Genomic DNA, 23,402 nt, shown 5'->3' on the forward strand with positions numbered 1-23,402 from the left:
AGCCCAATTTTTCCCAGTGCCTGTCCTCACTGTAAATTCCATTAGCTTGATTTCTGGACCACTAAAATCAACTCAATATCAAAATCCTAAAATTGTAGTAACCTGACGGGTGTAGCATTCAATTAGAATTTAAAAATCCAAATGAAGAGTAGTGAGGATGTGGCATGTCCTTAAATCAAATTCATTAGTCTCCACAGATGTCCCATATGTATCCCACAATGAACCACAGTTCTCTGCTCTGGCCTCTTACATCTCTACTACTCTAAAGTGCACAGGAATTAGGCAACAGGACTGTTACAATTCAGCACCTGCCAGCCCATGGCTGTAGAGTCATGAGAGGCTGAAAAATCTTCTCTTTTTCTTTGCTAGGAGCACAGCTGGGGGGGGGGGGGGTCCATGCTTCTGTGTATACCCCTACTCGCTGCCTTTTTTCCTGAGCTGCCTGGTGCCAGCTGCTTGACCCCCCATACCATGTGTCTGCTAGGCTGTGGATGGGAGTTGTGCTTGTCTGGTAGTATGAGAAAGTTCTTTTCAGCCATTTACATGTGGTCCTGATAACCCACCCCCTGTGCCTGGCAGTGCCATACAGTCTGGAACATTCCCACGCCCAGACGCATAAGATGGCTTGACCCTGAACCAATAAAAGGACGTGCTGTGCAAGGTGCCAGGCAGATTGCACGCAATGAGGGTCACAATTTTTTGGGGGCTGGTTGTTGCCAGGGTCTTACAGCTGCCAAGGGGATTTCTCCCTCGGAAGTCATGATATTGAGGGCTGGCTGTAGCCAGGCCTCTTTTGGCCACCCTGAGCCATATGTCTCCATGAAGGCAATGTGTTAGCTATACAATTATCACAGTTGTCGAAGTAAGGCTTGCAGTGGGGAATATTTGTGTCCTAAGGGTCTTGTTTTCATGTGCAAACCTGGCTGTAGTCTGGGGTCTTTTACCCTGATGAATCTTTTTTGGTAGGTGGTCTAAATCCAGATTTATGTCCTGAATCCGCCTCCATGGGCGGTCGCAATTTTCATGGCTGTCAACTCTGTCGTCTTTTAGCTGTGCTGGCCTATGATTGATTCATTTGAGTTTCAGTGCAGCACTTGTGTTTACTTAAACTTACTTAACATGGCAGGGGAAAGAAGGGAATGAAATGTGGGAAGATGGCATCATATACTCACATCTACTTATGGGGCCAGAATTTAATGAAGCTCAGGGAACTGTGCGATAGGTTCCCACAATACACTGTAGCAGCACTCGATTTAAGCTTGGCAGCAGTAAGTCGATTTTGTGAGGAGCATGCAGGAAGGTGAAGATGCTCAAAATCGAATGGATAAAACCCAACGTTAAGAAATCGATTTTAATAAAATCCATCTCTTATTTCATAATGTAGACATAGCCTCAGCCTCAACTCAGTGTTTTCAGTTTTAACCTGATTAGAATGGCTGGGAGCTCCAGAGAATCTCAGTTTCCAGCTTTGGTATCTAGCTCATTTTCAGCAGCATTTGTTTGTTTCCTGTTTACTTTTAGCTGCTTCTCACTATTAATTAATATTCACCCCTTTAATACCTAAGGGCTTCAGAGCTGAATTTTGCTCCACTTACTCATGTGAATAGTCTCACTCAGTACTACTGGTGTGAGTAAAACGAGCAGGACTGGGCTAGAACATGAACAAAAGAATTCCATATTTTCCATATAACTTCCAACACTTGTCCTAATTTTTGTCTGCGTCAAGGCAACCATTATTTCCATGAAAACTTACTGTGCAATATTTATAGTGCAGTAGCACCTTGTCAGAGCACCTTTATGCTTGGCACTCTCTCAGCTTAATGAAAACTATGGCTCCCATCCCAAAGTTGCATCTTTCCCATCATCTTTGCTCTACAATTTTCAACAATATTAATAGAATTTTTTTAAAAAAATCCTTTTGGAAGTACAGATCATCCTGGCTTGGGTCTATACTAGCACCCCCCTTTTTGAAAGGCAGATGCTAATGAGACACTTCAGGGTATGCTAATGAGGTGCTGCAATGAATATGCAGCACCTCCATTAGCATAATGGTGGCCGCGGCACTTGGAAAGTGTTTCTTTTGATCGCGCGTGGCTCATCTACATGGGGTCCTTTTTTGAAAGGCTCCTTCATACTTCAAAATCCCCTTATTCCTATTTGGTTATAGGAATAAGGGGATTTCGAAGCGTGCAGGGTCCTTGCGAAAAGGACCATGTGCAGACAAGCCACACGTGATCAAAAGTGGCACTTTCGAAGTGCTGCCATTATGCTAATGAGGAGCTGCATATTCACTGCAGTGCCTCATTAGCATACCCTGAAGTGTCTCATTAGCATCCCCCTTTCAAAAAGGGGGGTGCTAGTATAGACCCAGCACATATGATGTGATTACATGCAGCTCTATGCCAGTTTACACTAGCAGAGGATCTGTTGCTTGCAGGGAACTAAATATCACAATGCAATTTCTTTCTTGAATTGATTGAGGGCAAGCAATTGAACCTGCATGCATAAGACTCACTTGTATTCCTGAGCATATATCATGGCCCTGTCTTCAGATTCAGTCTAGGGAGATGCAGATTTATGATTTCTGGCTCTGGCTTGCCGCCATTTTAATGCAGGTCTCCACTCTGATTTCAAATGCAAGTTCAGTCTAAAATTAATTGCCTGATAGGACCCATGGTAACTGTTGCTTCCTGGCTGTATTCTCCAAAATGTATTTTGTTATATGACTTTAGAGGACTACAAAATGTTTTTAGGTCAATTACCAACACCATGAGGTGAGCTAAATCCAGCCAACTCTGAGGAGGAAACATTATTTGCCACAAACTCAGCAGGATTATTTTATATGACTGAGAAATTTCTGTTTTTGAGTAAATTTATGTATTGAACAAGAGCCTTGCTAAATGTACAAAGATTTGGGATAATGCCAGACAACTACTGAAAAAACTAGCCAAATGATCATTTTCATTGAAGTTACAAGCTGGCTTTACATGTAACATCTCTGTATGGCTGAGTTGTGTGTGCCTTTCATATGGTCTCTGTGGTTGAAGTGGATAGTTGATCAGTTTTTTTTCCCGCCAACAAAAGCCTATCATTTTTTTGTGTATGCTTTCATGTTATTGGAGTTCATACGAGTCTCCATGTATCTATTCAGTATCTGAAGTGGTTCCTGCTTTCTTTTTAGTTGGATTAATCTAGACAATTTAGGACTGAAAGTGGGTCAGCTCACTCTTTTTTTGTCTGCTTGATGATGAAAAGGTACTAGAAACTTACATTAAATGCTATCTCAACAATCCTGGAAAAGTCTGGAAAGAGACAAGCATTCCACGAGCTAATAGTAGTTTAACCAAAATTGTTACCCAACTACATACTTTATTGTACGCATTGAGTGAAAGTCACACCTCCACAGAGCCCTGACTCAACACCTATGCACCCTGCTTGTGTGAGACAAGGGCCTATGATTTTGGATAGATACTGGCATCACAGAGGAGAATTTTGCCGTGTCCAGCTGGCCATGGGGGAGAAGAGCAAAGTTTTTAAAAAAGAAGTGGGAAGAATGCTGGATAATGAGTTCTGTATCTCTGCTGATATTGCCCTTCCCTCCTCTGACCTGGTAACTTGCTCGCTTTAATGCAGAGTTCCTTTTGTTCTCTACTTAAAGGTATATAAGGTTGTGAAAAGGAAAGGCAATTTCCCTCATCCAGGGTACACAAGCTCTCTCTATTGCAGGAGTCAGTCATTTTAAGGGGTTGCCACATGACTAACCACTGCTTTCTGGCACTCTGGAGCAGATACTTAATAGGCTCATCTGGTCCATGTCTGGATTATTTATTGGCTACATTACTGGTGCTCATCTGGTTACTGAGGAACATTTACAGGACTTAAATAAAGGTTTTTCATGCGTCAAGAGGAGTAAACTGAAACCAGATTGTGTTACTTGGAAAAGTGATTTACAAAGATGGAAATTATTCTGGTCCAAGAAGTACAGAAATAGAACAGCACAAGCAGCCCCCATAGTTGCCAGCTGAAACAGGAGCCTATTTTGTACTGTGCTTGTTGCTGACTCCTTTCTTGGGTTGCATTCTGCCTGTACGGAAGAAAAATCTTGTTCAACTGCATTTTGAGCTGCTGAGCTTCCTTTCAGGTTGGAAGGGATATGCTTTGGGTGCAGAGTCCCTGGCGCTGTCCCCTGAGTCATCCTGGAAAGCTAAAATAGTGCACCCCTTAAAAGAGACTAGAGATTTGTAGGGGAATTCCATTGGGACCGAGGGACCGCAATCTTTCTATGGCGTTTAGAGCCTCTCTGCTGTAGCAGCCATGGCCTATATCTGGTAAGAGTGGCTGTCACTGATCTCTCACGTGTGGGAGCTGGTTTGGAAATGTGGTAGTCAAACACATTAGTCCTGTTTCCCTATGTCCCCCAAAACTCCTCCTGTGGGCTCAGAGCTTGTAGTCGTCTTGTATAGCTTTTTCACAAACTGGCTACTACATGGAATTGCATCATTGTTTAGGGTCTGCTCTGCGGGGAGCATATATTCAGGATCTGATATTTAGAGAGCAAAACGCTGTGCAGGGCTTTAGGGAGCTTGCTTTATATAAGGTTCAATACCGAAAGCACAGGGGGCATAGAACACCCATGGGCTTGCACATCCTGACCCTTCTATGACGATGTAAGAAATACTGGACTGGTGGGTTGTGCAGGAACAGGATGAAATTAAAGGCTGTGAATGATGTACCTTTGGTGCCATGGAGAAGGGAAGATTAGACAGCACCTCTAAAATTCCCCAATACCTTCCTAAGTAGATAGAAGCTGTGGCTATGCCTGGTGAGCATGGAGAGGACAGACTACATGTCTGTAGCAGCTGACCCAAGCCATGGTGAGGTGAGAGATGTCCTCTAACAAAGAGAAGGGTAGAGGGTATTGGTGCTACAGTGTACCAATCTTGGCCTCTAAATAAGGCTGAGTTAATCTAATGGAAGACATTGGTGAACCACATCGTCTGGCTTCACTTAGGTTTCTCATTACCTCCAACATCAGTCCTCGAAACCACAAACGCAAAATGTACTAGAGGAAATTAAATTCTCATGGCAAAATACTGTATCACACGTGAGCACTAGTAGCAGGAACCCATGAGCCTCACAGAATGCTACAATTCCTCAGTGCACTCATACCATAGGTCAGAGGGCAACCGCACAGTAAAACGTGCCTTTGTATTCTTACAGCATTCATCATTTAAAAAAAAAAAAAAAAAATCAAACCTTGACTGCACAAACTAACTCAGTGCCAGGCTGCCTACAACTTTCTCTTCACTGGAAGGAGCCAGGAAGCTTCAGAGAACTCCTCTACCAGCTGAGAACAATGGGAGTAGTCACTTAAAGCCAGAATTTAAGGATTTTTATGATTTATTCAGAATTATTTGTTTCTGAGTAACAATCATTACTGTCATGCCAAAACCTTAAAACTGTTAGGACACCCTTACCAGCTCATTGGCGCTTGGTTTGCGCAGCAGACTTTTCTTGATCCCCTTATTCAGGGATGGTTTTTAACCCCATAATATCTAATGTATTCATTTTTTCATTCCCCATGCTTGAAATTCATCTAAATGCACAGAGTCTGAACAAGGTGTTATGTCTCCCTGAATTCAGTGGAAAGCCCCACCAAAGTCCAATAAAATCAATGGGATTTTTCTTTCAGGCTCTAACTGAGAAGAGGATCTTTCCAAGCCTCTAGCTCTGGTGTGAATTTTACCTTTTTACTACAGTGGCCTCCAATCTTGTGCTTGAACTTTTTCGATCCCCTTGACAACTGTTGACTTCTCAGGCTTGTTACCGTAAGAACCTTATCTGCTTCTGAGCTGCAGTAACGTTTCTCTTGTGGGTTGCTGCCAATCTGGTGGCTGATCTGAAATTGTTTATTTACATCATATCTAAAAGCTTTTTGATATCCCAATCAGTGGCCAAATGAAATAGTCATTGATTTCTCAGAAGATGTATATCAGTCTTTACATCACTATAAAGAGGAAGAAAAATAGAGAGCTGTGAGATAATGAGTCATAACTTTAGAGTATCTCATTCTTTCAGTGGAAAAAGCTACATCTGTACACACATTGCTAGGGACTGATAATTATAAATACTTAGAAAATGTTAGCAAGCCTTAAAAGTTTATAGAGTATGTTTAAAAACTTCTGTATATTTGTGTACAACTGTTGAAGATATCCAGCTTGATAAACTATCATAACCCAGAACAATGGCAATGTATAAGTTATTAACCCCTGCTAGGGAAATAAAACCAGCTGAGTATCGATCTAACCTAGGCAGTGCTGTTAGTGTTGTCAGTCATTTCCTGAACAGGACTGATGACTGTCTCTATACAGTGCAGAAGGAAAGTGCTTATTAGATTAGTGATGAGAGTCATAGCCTTCTGTGGTAAGTTCTTATTTGGAGAAGAAAAATGGAGCTACATCAATGGTTTCCCAGCAGATACAAAAATCCTCTTGACCTATTAAAAAAGAAACAGTGAGGTAACAGTGTTCCTCTATGCTCCAACAAAACAAAGCTGCAGAAATGTAGCACTTTATAACTAACAAAATGATTTATTCGGTGATGAGCTTTCGTGGGACAGACCAATTGGATCTGATGAAGTGGGTCTGTCCCACGAAAGCTCATCACCGAATAAATCATTTTGTTAGTTATAACGTGCTACGTTGCTGCTGCTTTGCTCTATTAGAAAAGAGCTGGGTTTCAAATAACTCACATATGGTACAGTTTCTCAGCTTGGGAGCTACTTAGAAGAAGTCCTTTTGTCCTTTTACAGTTCTTTTTTCTTTAAAAACAATTGGAAATGAATGTTCTAATTAAAACTGCTCCTTTAAGCTGCATGTTTTGTGTTTAACCCATCCAAATCCTACATGTGAACTGAGTGGAGATAAGAGTAAGCAAATCATGCAGTAGTTGGGGAGAGAAGGGGAACATTCCCTCTCACTTTCCCCTGAGCCAACTACAGCCAGATGTCCAAGAATGCCTATTACAACCTCGGACTATTCCCTTTTGCATTGTGCTTTCACCACCACAGGAGTTCGGGGAATTGCTATGGCAGAACGGCTCCTGGGAAAGTGGGCACTTTTTAAAAATATGACATTTTGATTCATATATTGATTCTTGTGTAAACGGTGCTAACTGTTCTTCCAGTCAGGGCCCCTCCCCCTCCCCCTCCCCCTCCCCCTCCCCCAACCCTCCGTGTGACAGAATCTGCCCTTCTGATACCGCTTTGTGCACTTTAGGTGGTGGTCTCGTTCCCTCAGCATGCTGCAAATACTAGTCTTGGAAGCTGAGGCTCAACCACAGGTATGCAGTTCTAGCTATGGCTATAGAATTGACACCTGTGCTCGTCTAATTTGGCCATCCCTTCTGGGGAAGGTCGATAAGCAAGTTTCTCCCACCAACCTCCCATACTCCTCACATCTTGTGAGGAGTACTGGCGTCGACTGCAACCCCTGAGAGGTTAATTTTGCATATCCATACCAGATGCACAAAACTGAACCCTGGAAGATCGACCCTCAACAGGCCAATCTTCTGGGGTAGTGTAGATGTAGCCTGAGTGTTGCTGGCTGGAGCTGAGCACTCATGGGGAAAAGCCAAAAGTCCTCTTCAGGTTTTCCACCAAGATAAGTCCAAAGCCCTCATTCCAACACCATCAGCTCTGTCTAATCACTCAGGTGGTCTAAATAGCATCCTTGTTGTGTTCAGAAGTCTTGAACATAAAGTGACCAGGGAATCACCCAACTCAAGGGAGTATTTTGAGGATGTCTTCAAGACTGGAATTTATCACCAGAATGGAGACCTATCAAGTGGCAAGAAGGAGGGAAAGGAAAGGAGGACCTTAGTCTGAAAAGAGAAGAAACCAAAATCTTTTGGGTAAAGAGCACTTGCAAAGGGCCACAATGGTGTAGGCTCAGTTATGAGGCAAAAACCAAGGACAGGAAGATAGAGTTCCTCATGCAAGTTTACAAAGACTGGTGCGGAGGGAGAGGCAAGAGCATAACTAAGGAAATATGATTTGTTCAAGAGTAAATGTGTGATTATGTAAGAGAGTCATAAGAGCAAATTGTGTGTGGTGATAACACACATGGGTATTTGGAAGCAAATGTGAAGTACTGTACAGCTAGTAACTAAAACAACAGACTGATGCAGCCCCCCGGCTTGTTTTTATTGTAATTTCCCCCTCTGTTCATATACCAGTTTCTGCTTGCTTTGATCAGTGTGGCACGTGGAGCGCCTTCTACTATAGCAAGACGTACAAATTCCATATCAATTCAAATGAAAGCGAGCGAATGCTGCCTACAAATGTGCCAAAACTATGACAAAATTAAAGTGTAACAGAACTTACAAAGATATTGATGGTGGCAAAAGCCTCAAGATGGAACCCATTAACTTTACTCTTTATCTTTATGGGAACAGAGCCATTCCCACATCAACTGATATCTGGTCTAGCAGCAAATTAAACACTTCCAGCTTGTACCTTGCTTCAAAAAGGAGATCTGGATTCCATTCCTGGCTGTGCTACAGCCTTCCTGCGTAATGCTGGATAAACCCCTGCATTCCTCTGTGCCTCAATTTGCCATCGGTAAAAGAAGGAATAATGCTTCTTCCCTTTATGCTTTGTCTTGTCTAATTAGTTTTGTAAGCACTGTGTGGGACAAGGACTGTCTGTATAACGCCTAGTGCAGCAAGGTTCCTGGTCTCATTTGGTGCCTCAGATTGCTACTGTTCATATTTCACTGGGAGTTGCAGCTATTCTTTACTCCCCTAGGATTCTGCACATAAAGTGTAGGAAGCTTCTGCACTTTGAAGAATGTTACTGAAAAACAGAATCCAAAATCTTGTTTACCGAATACTCAAAATGTCACCTGTGTGCCCACTGGGAGCATGTCTACGTGGTGTTGAAAACCAAAGCTCGCGTCTCCCACTGAAAGAAGTAGGTCCAGCACAAGGGACTACCTCCTCTACGGTGTCTCTCTCAGGCCAAGGGAACAATCCTGCTCAACTCTAGAAAGGCATTGACAGATTTGTTATGAGCTTCACATAACGTGCAGTTATATGTGGCACTGACTTAGATTTCCTCCTAACTGTAAGATTGGATCGTCATGCATATTTAGAAATTGATGCAAAACTTTTTCCTCCAAGCAACACAAAAGAGGCACTAATTAGAGACACAGACCTCCCTTGGTAGGAGGGTTTGCGGCAGCCATGCTATGGGAGGCCCTGCAGTGGCCACCGCAACTGTGACAGGAAGGTCCCTCATAACAAGGCTAACTTGTGTGGCACACGGCAGCCTTGAAGATTACTTGTGGGGGCGAGGTGCAGTAGTACGACAGCAGCAGAGGTCGCCCCTCCCCGCCCTGCACTCACCGTGGCAGCAGGAGCCATGGGAAATGGAGCACTAGCGTTCCCTCTAATTTTTTCCATCCGGGGTGGAAAAAATTTTATGTGCACCAAGGCATGTGCAGATGTGCACCCCCAATAGAAACATGCTGCTGGCTGGGGGTGCTCTGCTAATCAGCTGGGCAGCACCTGTATCTCTCCTGGGCAGCTGCTTAACTGCTCAGCTTACAGGGAATGCTAGCCCCCACCCCAGCCTGCTCCACTCCTCCAAGTGATGCTGGCTCAGGAGAGCAGAGCAGAGTGGCCTGGACTGAGGCCAAGGCACTCTGCTTCTTGCCACCATGGTGAGTGTAGCAACCCTGCTGGCAGATGGCAACAGAGAGGAGCAGGCTATTGGGTTGCTCTGCTTCCCATGGCACCCACTCCTGTGGTGAGAGGCCCTGGTAGTTTCCTGGGTCCCATCTCTCAGTGGAGAAGGCTTCATGGAAGGGCTGCAAGGAAACGGGCAGGGGCAGAGTGAGAGCTGGGAAGAGCTGTGGCAGGAGCAGAGCAGGGCTTGGGGTCGAGGAAGGAGTGAAGTGGTGATAGGATGTAGCAGAGCAGGAGTGGGCCTCAGGTGCAGAGTTGCTCCAGGCCCAGCATCCTCTACAGCATGGTTTCCCAAACTGGGGGCGGGGGGGTCCCACCACCCCCTAGAAAGACCCAGCATTTGCTTCTGGCTCTCAGCTCCTGCCATTTTACGTGTGCGACCCAGCGCAGCTGCTAGAAAAAGCAGGCAGTCGGCAAAGACCCATGTGCCTCCTGCAAAGGTGAGTGAGTGTGGATTGCGGGGGAGGAGGAGGAGAATAGGGCTAGAATGGGGAGGGGGGTGCCTGGCTTTGGCGGAGGGGCAGGCGGGTGGCCCTGGCAGCTCAGGACTCGGCAGGGCGGCTGGCGCTACTAGCATGAGGCTTGGTTGGCTGGTAGGTGGGTGACTGGCCCCGGCATCTGGCAGAAGGGAGGTTGGCTGGCCCTGGCATCATGGGGCTTGGTCAGCTCGGGCAGTTGGTTCTAGCAGCGCAGGGCTCAGGTGGGCAGGTGGCTGGCATGAGCACCTTTTGGCAGCTGGCATGGGGCTCAGGCAGCTGGGGCAGCACCAGGCACCCACAAGGGTGTAAGAAAAACTATCTGTGCTTATTTTTAATTTTAAATAACATTTTTATATTGCTTTATATCAACTTTATTTTAAATTATGGATTGACTTTGTTGTTAAAGCTCGGGTTGGATGATGGTAAAGAAGAGGTGGGGGGATGTGAGGGTTTCTCAAAAATCAAAAGCGGGGGCATGATGCAGAAAATTTTGGGAACCACTGCTCTTCAGACAGGTCTTTCCAGCAAATAAGATGAAGGCTTATTTCCATAAAAATATAGTTAACCTTGTGAAAGTAATAAGGGGTACAGAAAAGAGGGAGTGCAACTGACAATGTACCAGTAGAATAGAACCCCTAAGTTATGAACATCTTAGACATAGAGGTTGTTCATAATTCTGAAACATCTGTCATGCTGAACAGAACATTAGTTTTTCTTTCCAAAGTTTACAGCTGAACATTGAATCAATAATACAGCTTTGAAACTGTACTAAGTAAAAGAAAAGTGCTGCATCTTAATTTAAATGAAACTAAGCATGCTTTCCTTATGTCAAATCTTTTTTAAACTCTGCCTTTATTTTTAGTTTACATTTAACACAGTACTGTGCTGTATTTGATTTTTGTCTCTGCTGCCAATTGTGACTTCCAGTTACAAATGGGGTATGTGGTTGACCAGTCAGTTCATAATTCTGAGATTCCACTGCACAGTTATGTACCCTATACCTTCTTTTATTCACAAACCAGTCTTAGTGGAGTCTTCTATTTTCTTTTTTGGGAGGGTAATTAAAAAAAGAAAAAAAAAGCAGCGTCTTTTTTTTTTTCCACCTTCCTTTCATTCCTTCTACTGTTCCAGTCTGTAACCCTCTTCCCTGCTGTCGTCCCTCTTCACAGAACTGATCCCCTGATTTGTAGTCCATCCACTCAAAGACAGACCATTCTTTTGGCAGACTGGTAACCCAACTTGCCAAAGGAGATGTGAGGAAAGCAGGACTGTTCCCCCTAAAATAATACTAATTATTTTCCCTTGATCACATTGATTTTTCTCATTGTGGCTGTCTGAATTCAGACTCCAGCTGAGCAGTGTTCTCTGATTCTTCTGTGCACCCTACTCCAGTATTATGCAGTACATGCAAATAAAAAAACTGATCATTTTAGAAAGTTCCCTAGGCGCCAGACTGGCCTTGCATAAACTCCCAGGTTTTTAAAATGTGCAACACAAGACAGTTAAACCCAAACTTTATTCTGTTTGTTCTCTTCTGAACCAAACTTCACACGTGAGCTAATTAACTACATCTCTGAATGGACTGGAAATGATTACAGTTCTGTAATGCTGTGGTTTCCTAGCAACCATGAGAGATAAGTTGGAGACTGTGAAAGAGAAACCTGAATAACGGTTTTTCCAGACGCTGAGGGTAATCTTACTCAGGTTTATTTGCTGGCTAGCTAGCTGATTATTTTCACTTTCTTTCTACTTGCCTACTTTAAGGCTACATCTTAAACCTTTAGGTTGTAAGGAGAGAATTTTTTGTAAGGCATTTAATTCTCATGGAAGTGATGAGGCACTCAAGCATCAATTGTTGATTTGAAAATCTCCCTCTAAAATGTTGGAAAGACAATCCTGCCTCCAGCTTCCAAACTCAGACATACATGGTCCCCAATCCCCCAGACCAGGATTTCTGACTAGAAGTCTTGCCTGAATAAAAACTGCAAGCTGAGGCTGGGAGTGCCAAACCCCTTTGAAATGCTGTATGAGCATCACTCTGCCATTCCATGGGGCTTCCACAGGCCGTCCCCCCCACCATACCTGTGGGCCTGCAGTGGCTGTCAGCCCCATTGGGATGCTTTAACTTGGTACAGGGGAGCCACATTTTCTTTGGAAGAATTAGCTGTATTACATCAGTTCCTTCTGTCACTTGTTTCCTGCTACTTTGGACAATTTTAGACCTTAAAGTTAATTATTCTATTTCAGTACTTTATTAGAGGTGACACTGTCACTGCATTCTCAAAAATGTCAGTTTTTCAAGGAAGTTCCTAATCGCATTCTAACAACCAAAATTTCAAAGAAATCTTTCACAGCTCACAATCATTTTGCACCTTGCTGTACAATTGCCACTTACATGTAACCTCCTGTAGCTAGAACTCTGGATTTCAGTTGTATCTCACCACAACTAGAGAAAAGTCTCTACCACATTTTTTTTTTCAACTTTGTGGGGGTTTTTTTGGGGGGGGAGAAGATGAGCATGGGAGCTTCCTTTAGTTTGAAAGTTCCCACCATACCTGAAATAGCCCCCAACTCCTAAATACCAATGTTCAAAGCCCTCGCCAACTAGCATTGAAGAAATTCCTCCGTTCTTTGACCAGTTTCGAGACCTGCACAGCTGTAGCTCCTGTTTCTCTGTATTGCCCAAACTCCCCCCAAGAGCATTTTAAAATACCCAGTGAGACAGGAGAGAGAGTCCTTGTAAATGTATCGGGTCTGTAGAAACTTACTAAAATGTCTGAGTGAAATATTAAATGTGATTAGATGTTTGTTTTGCTCCAGGCTTCTTACAGAGCAGAAACTTACTATTAGCAAGCTGAAATATTCCTTTTATGTCTTTCACTTTATATATTCAGAAATTCACTAATAGGTTCAGTAAACTAACCTAAATATATTTAAAAACAAGAGAATTTCACTTAAGTATTGAGTTTTGGAATACGGTCAAAGTGATCCCAAAAGGGGCAGGTGAGGAACAGTTCCCCTCCTGAGGTACATCATAGGCTGGCATAGCCGAGGTTAAAGATGAACTGAATTAATTATGACAGCTGCTCCAGGCTGCTTTTCATTTACAAGGATGGACTGAGGAATCACCAAGATGTCTGAATGTAGCAACTTCTCCAAATGTAGCTCTTGTCTCTTGTAGCTCTTGTAACTGAATGGGGGCACTTGGAATTTTTGGCTACAGCCTTGAAGACAGCTGGATGGACTAATCTCACGGGGTTTTTTGAGCTCCCAAAACTCCCATTGACCTTTTAATGCCAAATTCACAGGAGATAACTTTTGTTTCTAGCAAAGAGCGCAATTCAGTAACATGAAGGAAATCAAGAGAGGAAGCTAGCAGGGCTGACTGGTATGAAAAGCTTACACAGCATAGAGAAGTGGAGTTAATTGGAATGAGTTTTTGTTAGTGGTCAAGCTTCAATTCTTCTGGGAGATGTACTTTACATTCATATTGCTTTAAGCTGAGAGGTACAAAGCTTCGCCCCCCCCCCCCCCGCCTTTTTTTTTTTTTTTGTTTTCCCCAAGAGGCTTTATGAACATGTTAACCGCTTTAACACCTACAACTTAATTCCATCAGGGCCTGGACAGCCCATACATGGCAATAAGATATGTGGCTTCACTGCCAGCCATTTTGTGCACCAGTTTTTCTTCATGATACACAGGATTAGCTCCCATTTTTTTCTAGGGTTTATGGGGGCCTTGATCCTACTTTCCTTCTCCAGGCTGAACTCCCATCGGTGCCTACATGACAACTATAAAGCATAACTCATTAACCCTGATTAAACTGTACTTTAGTGTTGGGAAGTGCCAACCTCACCACCCACAGTGGCTGGTGACAGGTTCCTACTCTTTGTTCTGGACTAATCTTTACCTAGTGGCAGCCCCCATCTCTGTTGAAGGGGAAGGAAACATTGGGTGTTTCCCCAACCTGGCCAACCACTTGAACTGAACTGAACCTGTGTTCCCTTGAACGTGTACAGGGCTGCCGGAGAGGTATAGTAGCAATCATTCCCTCTGTGTCTGCACATTTTTGACCCCTCTCCACTCCCTACAGCCTCTTAGTGCTAAAACCTAACACTTGCCCAGTCCCTTGTCAAGGCAGGGGTGGAGACAGCAGCTCCACATTCCTAGAAGGGGTGGGGCCTGAGGCAGAAGGGGTGGGACTGGGACAGCCAGCACTTGGTGCTGCCTGGACCATGCCACTTCCCCTTAGCCAGGCTTTAGAACTGCCCAGGGTGGGCTCTGGCAGCAGTATAAAGGACCCAAGCCTCCAGCTGCTGCTGCAGAAGTGGAGGCAGCATCCAGCCATTAACTGTGGACCCTCTTGAATTACCAGGCCCTAAGGCAGTTGCCCCTTTTGCCCCTTCCCATACCCCATCAGTGGGCCTGCCTCAGTGTCCCCTCCTCTTAGGTAACTGAAGAACCATCAAAGCACTTCTCTCACTCTTCCCACTGGAGTCTTCTCTTTCCTTTACTCCAAGGAATTTCAATCTGCTTAGAAAAATAACCCAGGGAAAAGTCATACCCCTATGAAAGGACAATAATAATCCTTGTCGCTTAGAGGCTCCAGTGTTCCTTTTCATGTTAAAACTCAGTGAGAGCCAGCCCAGCTTCTTTAGAGAAACTGCCTGTTTAGTCTAGTTTGAGTCATGTTGGGAATAGTCCTACTTTTGCAAGATTTTACTCCTGCCATTTATGGCATTGTTTTCATTGTTGAGGGAAGTCAGTGAAGCATGTTTAAAGTAGAAAATGGTATTTTCAGGTTTGCTAAACTGCATATCTATTGCCCAGTAAATCTGCAGTGCTATTCCTTTAATTCCTTTTTGTTCCCACTAGAATCTGCAAATTCCTGTGGAATCAAGGTTCCTGGTTAGGCATATATTTTGAAAGGTGTTGCTTTACTATTACCTTGCCACCTCTTCTCCAATCATCCTTGGCTACATCTACACTAGCCCCAAACTTTGAAATGGCCACGCAAATGGCCATTTTGAAGTTTCCTAATGAAGTGCTGAAATGCATATTCAGCGCTTCATTAGCATGCGGGCAGCCACGGCGCTTCGAAATTGACGCAGCTCGCTGCTGTGCGGCTCGTCCCGATGGGGCTCCTTTTTGAAAGGACCCCTCCTACTTCAGAGTCCCCTTATTCCCATCTGCTCATGGGAATAAGGGGACTTCAAAGTAGGCGGGCTCCTTTCGAAAAGGAGCCCCATCGGGATGAGCCGCGCGGCGGCGAGCTGCATCAATTTCGAAGCGCCGCGGCTGCCCGCATGCTAATGAAGCGCTGAATATGCATTTCAGCGCTTCATTAGGAAACTTCGAAATGGCCATTTGCGTGGCCATTTCGAAGTTTGGGGCTAGTGTAGACATGTCCCTTATGTTGCATAAACTTGATTTGAGTTTGTTCAGGGTGTGTGTGTGTGTGTGTGTGTGTGTGTGTGTGTGTGTGTGTGTGTGTGTGTGTGTGTGTGTGTGTGTGTGTGTGTGTGTGTGTGTGTGTGTGTGTTTCCATTTTTTGCCACCATGACATTTTGATCCATGATGGTGCCACCCTTGCAAATGAGCGTTTAATTGCCAAATATTCTTGTATACATTTTTCTAAGTTGATAGGTCTAAATTGTCCAAAGTAGCAGGAAACAAGTGACAGAAGGGATTGAAGTAATACAGATAATTCTTCCAAGGAAAATGTGGCTCCTCAGTCACAAGTTTAAAAGGATTTGTTCTCATTTTGAAAAAGTTGATAGTGTCCCATTTGATCAACTTTACTGAAGTGGGGGAGTAGGACATTAAGTTTGATGTGAGCTTTTTTTTTTGTTTCCATCATCCTTATTGAAATGTAACCACTTTGTTCAGCTCTATTCAGGAGCAGTCAGTGTTAATCTTCAACATCCAAACTAGGATAAAGAGACGTCTAAATCTTCCATGGAAGCATTTCAGATCTTTAGGTGTTTTCTAGCTTAAGCTCCAACTAATGTTCCCTCTAATCTTTTTCCATCTGTGGGCTGAATAAATTTATGTGTGCAAATGTGCACCACCAGTAGAAACAAAACACTTAGCTTGTGGACATTGTGCTAATTGGTTGGATGGCATGTGAATCTCTTCTGAGCAGCCACAAAAGTGCACAGATTACAGGGAACACTGATTCCAGCCCCCTTTCCTTACCTTGTAATGTTACTTTGGCATAGCAGAAAATAAGCAGTGATTGAAGCACTACCTTTAGGGTGTACTCCTCACATGTCTACTACTAGACGCTCCATGGATTAAATTCAGCATTGTGACTGGTCCAGTAGAAGGACTGTGTACTAATGAAGCCCCAGGTGAAGTTTCTTTTGAACTCACCCTCCATGAAAATGAAAAATTAAAAGAACTAAGAGAATCAACACTGCTGTGTAGCAGAAGATGGACAGTAGTACGTGAGGAATGAGCCAATAATAGCTAAAACTTCCATGGTGGGGGGAATAGGATTACTAGTTTTGGATAAATTTACTTGTGGAGGTTTCATCATAAGGCAATCTTTAAAGATTAGTCTCTAATTCCTGGGAACACCTGAACAATCCTGGAGGGCTGGCAATCCTCAGGGGAGAGGAATACTTTCCTATTTAGTGCTACTGAATCTGTGCCTGAAACGTAAACAGCTATACTTTGTTTGTACTGGGGTACGGTCCCAGATCAGGGCTGGCAGGTACAGATACAGAACAAAAGGACAACTGCTGCCCCAAAAAGTTTAACAAGCTGTTTAAGGTTTCATCAAGAATGCAATATAAATTATAAGCACATTGATAATGGGGGAAAAAAAGTGATTTTTCTCAGGCGAAATCTTCCTTTATTTCTGATGTATGGATGTTTGAGCACTTTATTTAAACCTTTAACTACCCAAAAGATGCTACAACGTGCTTGACACAGCAATATTATTCCTTGAAATATTTTGGCAATCCAGATGGACATAATGGATATATAACCACAGAACCTCAATGTCTGTGGTAGTTGGAGACCCACAGTCCCAAGCTCTGTCCAGATTAACGAGAAATTCTGGCAAAAGATATGCATTGTGCAATTTTGCGCTTGCATATCTCTTGCTGACAGTTCTGTCAGGAGAGGCTTTTCCACCAACTTGTCCAACAGGGCCAAATACCAGAAAAACACCTCCCTCGAGATGTCCCTTCTTCCTCAGGGAATGAGTTGCACAGGGATGTCGAGAGAATGTTCCCAGCCGGCAGATCTCTTCTGAGAGAGCTGCAGTCTGGACGCGCACTCTGTCGACAGAAGCCTGTAGTCTAGATGCAGCCACAGGCTTTGCAGAATAAGTGAAATATATCTTTTTTTTTTTTTTTTTTAATTAAATTCAGAAAAGCTAACAGTCAAAAACCCCTAATTCTGCTAAACTGAATTCCCCCCTCCCCCGCTATGTGAGGAAAGCTATATTGTAGCAAGCTGAGTACTGCCTCTTCAGAATGAGACCCCTGCTTAGCCACTGAGAAGGCTGCGCTGCAGGGAGGAATTTTCATCCTGTGTTTCTACAGGCCAAATTTGTCGTTGTCGTTGTTTCAGCTCATTAAAGAGACTGAGCTCTCTCTGAAATGGGGATGTGGGTCAGATACACCCTGTGTCAGGCTCTGCCCCATTCTCCAGGTGAAGGGAGTAAATGCTGGGATCGGCTGACCGAAGCTGGAAGACTCAGAAGTAGACTGGTTTGGATACAGAGGGCAGCCTGAGGTTTGGCTTGGAAGTACAGTCACGCAGGATAAAAAGGCAGTAGCAGTCAGAAATGTTCTCCTTAATTCCCAGGCAGAGAGTCTGGGGAGTGAGAACCACAGGGAGTAAATATTTGGCAGAAGGCTCTAGGTCATGGGAAGACACATGCTCCATAGAGAAAACAGTTTAATGCACATTTTATTGGGACAACTAAAACTCAAGCCTTGAAGAAAAAGGTCTGAAATCCACACACTTTGAGGCGTGGTAACAGAGAGTAAGCTGTGCTAGTCTATACACTATCAAAACAAAAAGCAGTCAAGTAGCACTTTAAAAACTAGCAAAATAGTTTATTAGGTGAGCTTCTGTGGGACAGACCCACTTCTTGATCTTCCCCCCCACCCCTCCACTCTCTGATTTGCTCACCTTGATTATCTTTTTCTGATTTGTCCTCCTTGCTTACTGTTTTGGTTCTCTGTGTCTTAAATATTGAGTCTGTTCTGGTCTGGCTATGGTCTAAAGAAGTGGGTCTGTCCCACGAAAGCTCACCTAATAAACTATTTTGCTAGTCTTTGAAGTGCTACTTGACTGCTTTTTACTTTGAGGAGTGGTTTTAGATGTGCTGAGTGGTCAACTGGCCTGTTGGCTTCTAGGCAGTTTTAATTCAGCTGTGTTCTTAGGGATACGTATAATCTTAGACTGCAAAACACAGACCATACTGATAGCAGAGATTAAATATTCAAGCCCACCCCTAATGTACAGGGAACAAACCTGGAAGGTCCCTGCTACCTTAGAAAATGTGCTAATGACCATGATCATGCTAACAGAGGCGAACAGTTTGTCCTGGTAAGTTCTCCTTCAGTGAATCGGCTTCTCTCTCTAGTTCAGTGCAAAAACTCTGTTTGTAGGAAGGGGAAAAAACAACAACCCAAAAACCTAGTTTGTTTTGTGGATTTTACTCCCCACCCCCGTCGGCTGGCCTGATTTCGTGCACAGCTTTCATTTATTTTTATAAGGGAGGGGCTCAGAGGAAAGGCAGCATCATCTAGTGTAGTGGCTTAAATGGTGGATTGATGAGACTGGCAACATACCATTGTTGGCAATCTGCAACTGCTAGGAGCAAATAACTCCAATGGCTGATGATGGGACACTAGATGGGGAGGGCTCTGAGTTTCTAAAAAGAATATGTTTCCTGATGACTGGCTGGTTGGTCTTGCCCACGTGCTCAGGGTCTGAGTGCCTATCATATTTGGGTCAGGAAGGAATTTTCCCTCAGGTCAGACTGGCAAAGACTCAGGGGGAGGGGTGGGGAGAGGGGGTATTGCCTTCCTCTGCAGCATGGGGCACAGGTCACTTACAGGTTCAGCTAGTGTAAATGGCAGATTCTGTGTAACCTGAAGTCTTTAAATAAGACCTGAAGACTTCAGTAACTCACGCTGGGGTCTATTACAGGAGAGGGTGGCAGAGGTTCACTGAGCACATAAGAATACAAGATGAAAATAAAATTCCAATACAAAATATTGATAGTTATTATTTCCCTCTGTTGAGAGTGCTGAAGTAACTGGGAAATTCTCCAGTGGCCTTTGCTCTGCTTTGATCCTGCTCTATGCTCTTATGTTGACTCAACATATGGTAACAGCCCTGCCCCTTTTCTGTAGCTTTCAACTTTTCTCCTGCTGCCAAAAACGGGCTCAGCACTGTAGGGTGTGTGACGCTATACCATCAGATCATTGTTTCTCTGGGTGGTCCTCCCTGAACTGCTTAGATCAGTCTTACAGCCAATGCAGCACATTACAATGATCTCACTGTTGTGTACAGGAGAATCTTCTCCCATGAAACGTGATTCCTTTTTATGCCATACGTTACACCATAAGCAGAAGGAGAAGACACCGCTCTAGAATTCTAGACTTTAGGTGTGTGACTTCTCCGTTCTGACAAAGCAAAATCTTGCTATCTACCTTTTGCACGGAACAGGTTTATGTGCTTGTGTGCGTACAAGGCTAAGTCTGTCCTAGGGAAATAAATCAATGTCAAATACGCATATCTAGCTATGGCCTTTGTGTAGCTAGAATCAATGCATCAGAATCGACCTATTTCCCTAGTATGGACATAGCCTCTGCTCTGCCATCAACCTTGTGGAGTATAGGGGTCTACTGCCAACTCCACAAGAGCGATTTTTTTGTATGACTTTACCACACGTACAAAATCGAACTCCAGAAGACCAACCCTGACTAGGTCAATCTTCCCAGAAGTATAGACATACCCCAAATCAATTTCCCATTAACTTATAAATACTGAAATCATGTTAGTAAAACCAATCCATTCTGACTCCCACACTAGTTCATGTATATGCTGCTTCAAGAGCTGGATAGTTGCAGCAATTAGAATTAGGGGAAATTTCCTTAGCACAAAAGCGGTATAGGTCTGATCTATACAACCAATTTTGCCCCTGTGAGCCTACAACGTTTCTGTGGTGCTGCCCAGCAACAATTGTGGGGAAGCAGGATGCTCAGACGTATGTCAGGAACTGTTCTAGCCCTGACAGCGACCCAGAATTCAGATGGTATGAAGATGGCTTTCCCCTTTGTCCCAGAATCTGTCCCAGCAATATTACAAGCCTTTCAGATTTATTTGAAATGTATAAAATTATTTTACAGATCTGTTCTGTTGGCGTCCATATATATCTCCTGCTAACAGTAATGAGAGCAAGCTGCTAAGGGAATTACATACCTTCTCCGAAAAGATAACAGCTCATATTCTGCAAACTGTGTTTTTTATTTGGATAGTTATGTGATTATATGGGTATTTATAAAATAAATGCCAATATTCGAATATCTGTGCTTGTAGACTTTAACAATTAAAATTATTCACTTTGCTATAGACTGGAAGCCTGTAAGATTCAACTTCACAATCAAAGCTTCCTGTACATAGCATAAAAATATCTGATTAACCAGACAAAATATTGCTATGAAAGCTAGCTTAGAGTTGTAGGATTTTATTCTTGAGCAACTTTTTTCATCTTTTTTTCATAACCATACGGTCGGTACAGGAGAGAATTTGCTTGCATTGTTGCCAGGGATGATCCAAATAAGACTAGCAATAGGTTGTTCTGAATTATATGCCCCAGTAAGATCTAAAGTTGCCTCTTGCCTCTCTGTCTCAGAAACACAAAAAATAAACTATTGCACAATTACCAGTTTATTATAATGCCACACATCACATATGGATTTCCTTCAAATGTGAAATGCTATCTCAGGCCCCAGCAGGTGCCATGGATAATCAATAAACCTTGTACCATTGTGGTTGCCTCCCATGGTCATTCTGGAGGCCAAGTGATGCTTCTGTACTGCAGTGTACAGACAGCCAAGGTGTTTTTATTGTGCCTTTCCACTTCCTTGCTGCTGTGATGATGGAATTAACAGACCTTCTACAGATCACTCGTAGACCTCTGAGATTGTGCAAAGGGAATTTGTGCTTAGATGAAGCTACACAAAGCAATTAAATTACGCTCAATGTAAGAGCAACCATCATTTAACTATTTACTATATACAGTGACGTAAAATTACATGGAACTTCAGGGAACATGTATTCTGTGTATTCTCAAATTTTCCACCTTTATCTCATTCAAGCAACGCCAAATCAGCAGTGAGAAAGAAGGGAGAGATTCCTGAAGAAGTGGGTTTCAGGTAATATCTGACAGAGTGGGAGAGCTCTTGGATGAGGACAGGGCAAAGGTCACAACTCACTTTTGCTCACGCATCCAGAAACTCATATCTCCTCCTTTTGGGTTCCTTGGTTTCTCCTCTTAGGTGTTCATGTGCTAGACCTCTGCAATACGCTGTACTTGGAGAGGTTGCCCTCGTCCATGCTCTTTGGCCAGAGGAAGGGCTTAGGCTCTAGATACCTCCTTGCCTTTGCTCTTTCTCCTCAGAGGCCAAAGGACTTTGCTTTCTTCACAGTGTAGTTCGTATGAATACTCTGCCAAAGTCTGGAGAGGCAGGCAATGCTTAGCCGCTCTCCTGAGAGAGCAAAAATGTACATCGCTAGAAAGCAATTCCCTTCTCTGCCCTCTCTCGGTCAGACTGACAGCCTCTTGGTGCTTGGGTCCAAGCCAGGGATGTGCATCTCTCTCATTGGACCTGCTACTGAACTCCAGATACTTAGTATCCATTATCATATTAAAGTTAGGTTACTTGTATGCCCGTCTGTCCCTCCCTGCCACCATAGCCGTTTGCTCAGGTGTGCTGCCTGTCTTGCTCTATGGCAGATTCCTCCTCCTGCCTGTCTGCAAATTCACAATTTCAAAATTTATCTTGATTTCTCTCCTGTACATGTGCTTGCTAGTCCACTCCACTACTCTTTTGTTACAGGGGTGAGAGTGCGTCTGCCTGGGAGCATCCCATTTCCATCTCAGCTGACTGCAAAGGAAATATGATTTTTGACTCAATTTTCTACTGTCATGAAATATAAGCTATTGACAGATCCAGTCTGTCCGTCCTCCATGGCAGAAGCATGAAGCCAAGAATGTGGGAGAGAAACCAAGGGGAAAGGAGTGGGAAGAATGATGGGAGAATTAAACCTGTGGGGAATAAGTGTGTATGGTGGGATACGTTGCAAATTATGCAGGGCCTGAAAAGCAAAGATGAGACTCATGGGTAGAAAAAGGTGGCTTGTTAAGGGGGGAATTTTGACAAGGAAGAATGTGGTGGGGCGAAGCGGCGGGAGACGATGGCATTAGTAATATCCTATTAGACCTGAGCAAGAGACAGTGAGGCCAGAGAAGGGAAACGTTCAACCAACCAACTTAAGAGACAGTCCTGGGGTAAGTAGTGCAGCAAGTGAGAAGGGTGGGCTTTGGAAGCATGAAAAATGGTGAGGCAAGAGAGGAAGTTTCCAGCAGGCCCTGCACAGCTGAACAATGGAAGGGGGTAAAGGAAAAAAATTATAGCTACAATAATTGAGTGCAAAGAACCCAGCAGCATCAGTGGCCCTAAAGACCCTAAAGGAGAGAGAGAGTCCTGGCGTTCCTCTCGCCCTCCCTTCTTGTATGTGGCGAGGAAGGTGGGAGCAGCACACACACTTCTTTTTTTAATAGATGCCAACATCCCTCATGTTCTCACCTTGCAGAATTGTACCTGCCCTTATTCTCTGCAGGTGGAACGTCTCCTGACGCTGCCAGCCTAGGGAGTGACCTGCAGTATCACCCTAAAAGGCCACTGGTTCCCAAGGCCACAACCTGGTCCTTTACTTTCTGAGAGGTCACACATCTTATAGCTGAACTTTAAACCACTTGCACAAGCCAAAAATCAGCGCAATTTTCGGGAAGAAGGGGCCGTCTTCCGGACTCCAAATCATGTGATCGCACGCTAATGAGGCGCGGGGAATTTGCATCCATGCCTCATTAGCATATTTCAGGCCGTGTATTACCATGCCACTTTCAGAGAAAGTGGC

General features: G+C 43.8%; 1 protein-coding gene across 2 annotated transcripts in view; it reads right to left on the bottom strand.

Moving 5' to 3' along the window:
- The window catches only part of TNFAIP8L3 (TNF alpha induced protein 8 like 3), a 76,717-nt gene that overhangs the window by 42,789 nt on the left and 10,526 nt on the right, over nt 1–23,402 (bottom strand). The window contains exon 2 of one of the 2 annotated variants that reach the window (XR_012647105.1): nt 6,368–6,496. The exons of the other annotated variant lie outside the window; for it this stretch is intronic. The gene's annotated coding sequence lies outside the window, so the exon portion shown is untranslated. Of the gene's footprint in view, nt 1–6,367; nt 6,497–23,402 lie in introns of those variants that run through there. 2 annotated transcript variants of the gene reach the window in all.

Source organism: Carettochelys insculpta, chromosome 12 (assembly GCF_033958435.1).
Source record: "Carettochelys insculpta isolate YL-2023 chromosome 12, ASM3395843v1, whole genome shotgun sequence".
Taxonomy (NCBI): Eukaryota; Metazoa; Chordata; order Testudines; family Carettochelyidae; genus Carettochelys; species Carettochelys insculpta.